Raw genomic sequence first — 2,430 nt, 5'->3', positions numbered from 1 at the left:
GAGTCGCCGTGCGTCCGGGCCCCCGTGCGCGTGCGCGAGCGGACCGTGTCCGTGGGTGCCGCGCGTCCGCGTTCCCGCGTGTTCTGCCTGCCCGCGCCTACCTCTGTGTCTCCCGGGCGTCCCGGGGTTGTGTCTGCTGCGCGCGCGCGCGCGCCCCCTCGCGTCCATCTCCGTGTTTCCGTGTGCTCCGTGGGCCCGTCCGTGTCTCCGGAGGGCACCCTGCGGTGCGGGCGCACGCGCGCGCGGGCGCGTTCCCGTCCTTCCGTCCGTCCGTCCGTCCGTCCGTCCGTCCTCCTCCTCCTCCTCCTCCTCCTCCTCCTCCTCCGCCCCCCACCGCCCACACCCCCGCCGCCCCCCGCCGCCCCCACCGCCTCCGCCGCCTCCAAACCTCTTCCCCGCCTGGCGGGTGGCAGCCGGCGGCCACGTCGGACTGGATCCGGATATCGCCAGCGTGGGGCCCACGGCAAGGGCGCAGGCGGGGTGGGGTTGGGGGTGCGTGGTGGGCGGTGGGGGGGGTGGCGCCAGCGGTCCTCGGCGGCGGCGGGCCTAGCGCCGCCGGCACGTGCCCCTCCGGTTTCAGTCGGGACCGCCTCCGTGACGTCGAGGAGAGCTTCTCCACCCGTCCGTCCGAGGGCGCGGGGGTTCGGCGGACCGAGGGTGCCGTCGTCCCTCGACGACCGCCTTCGGGTCGCGCGCACACACACGCTCGGAGGCGCCCCGTCTCAACTGAAAGGAGTCGGCGGAGTAGAAACCGCGGCCCTCGAGACAGCTCCCTAACGCCGGGTGCGTGCGGCGGGGTGCTTTCTACACCCTACAGAAGGAAAACGCCTGTGGCCGGAGTTCTCGACGCCCGCCTTTCGACGCACCCTCTCGTCGCCTCGCTCCGTTTCCTAAGGCTCTCGTGACTCCTCCCGTTCTATTTCAGGGAGGCGCAGCTGAAGGGCTATCCGCTCCGCCCGTCCGTGAAGTTGGGCTTTCCCCCCGAAGGTGGCCGGAAGGGGGTGGGGGGGCGCGTGAGCCAAAGGATCTTGAAAACGCGGCGGCGGCGGTACCGCTTTCGGCTCTCGCCGATCCCACGCAGAGGCGGGGGCGCGGGCAGGTCCGCGCGCAGGTGCCCGTGCGAAGGTGCAGGCGCGTGCAGGCGCGCGCGCGCCCTCGGGCAGGTACGTAGAGGCGGGCGCCCGCGCGTGCACACCCCTAGGCGTACGCACGGGCACGGACGCGCCCGAGGGCGCGCGCGTACCGGCGCGGGCGCGCCCGTGTGGGCGCGCCCACGCCTACGCGCGTGTACCCGCGCGGGTACGCACGGGCAGGCACGTGCGTACCGCCCGCCCGCGCACGGGCGCGTGCACGCGCCTGCGTGTCCGTATCTGCAGCCACGGGCGTGAGCGCGTGGGCGCCTACCGTCCTTCTTCTACCTAACGCCGTCACCGGGCTGGCTCGGCGTCCAGGTATGCCTGTCTCCCCCTCCCCTCCAATCCCCTCCCCCTCCCCGTCCCCCTCCCCTCCCCTCCCCGCCCCCTCCCCTCCCCTCCCCTCCCCCTCCCCCTCCCGTCCCTCCCCCTCCCCCGTCCCCCTCCCCCTCCCCTCCCCTCGTCTCCCCTCCCCTCCCCCCTCCCCCTCCCCGTCCCTCCCCCCACCGCCTCCCCTCCCCCACCCCTCCCCCTCCCCTCCCCCTCGCCTCCCCTGCCCCCATCCCCCTCCCCTCCCCCACCCCTCCCGCCCACCCCCTCCCCCTCCCCCTCCCTCTGCCTGTCTCCTTCCTTTTCTGAAACCGGGTTTTCCTCTTCGAGAGCCGTTCCGCCCCTCGGGCGAAACCAACTCGCCGCGTACCGGAGACCGAGTGCAAAGACGGAGCCCCGGCGGCGCGGCGGCGGCGGCTCGGAGCTCGGCTGCCGACCGAGATCGTCGGCGGTTCGGATCCGCCGGCTCCTCCTTGGGAAGCCCGTGGGGCGGCTCGACTCTCTCCCCTAGGGCCGCTCCGAGTCCCGAGCCGCTCGACGGCACGCGACGGCAGCGGCGCCGCAGTCAGTTCTCTATCTAAACGGAAACGACGACGATGACGAACGTCAGTCTTCACCGCCACGCCCTACTCCCCACCCGAGCACCGTTCCAACTCGGGTGTTTCTCTCCCTGTGGCGGGGGTCCCCCCCGACTGAGAAAAAATAAACCGCCCCCCGAGGACGGCCCGCGTTCGGAGCCTCTTGGTAGTAGCGCGCCTTCACGGGACGACGGCACGCGCGCCCGTCACCCGCTTCCCGGAAAGCTCCCCCCGCAGAGAGTCGCGAACTCGGGCGAAGACGGAGGAGTCCGCGTACCCGTCGCCCAAGGTTCAGCCATCGTCCGATTGGAAACCGGTGCCTTCCCGGTCCCGCCTCCCCGTCGATCGACGCCTCCCGGGGGTGGGATGGCTTCCAGCCGAACCAGCCT

Source organism: Loxodonta africana, unplaced genomic scaffold, assembly GCF_030014295.1.
Source record: "Loxodonta africana isolate mLoxAfr1 unplaced genomic scaffold, mLoxAfr1.hap2 scaffold_717, whole genome shotgun sequence".
NCBI lineage: Eukaryota > Metazoa > Chordata > Mammalia > Proboscidea > Elephantidae > Loxodonta > Loxodonta africana.
The sequence above is the reverse complement of the archived record's forward strand: the minus strand, read 5'-3'. Positions refer to the sequence as shown.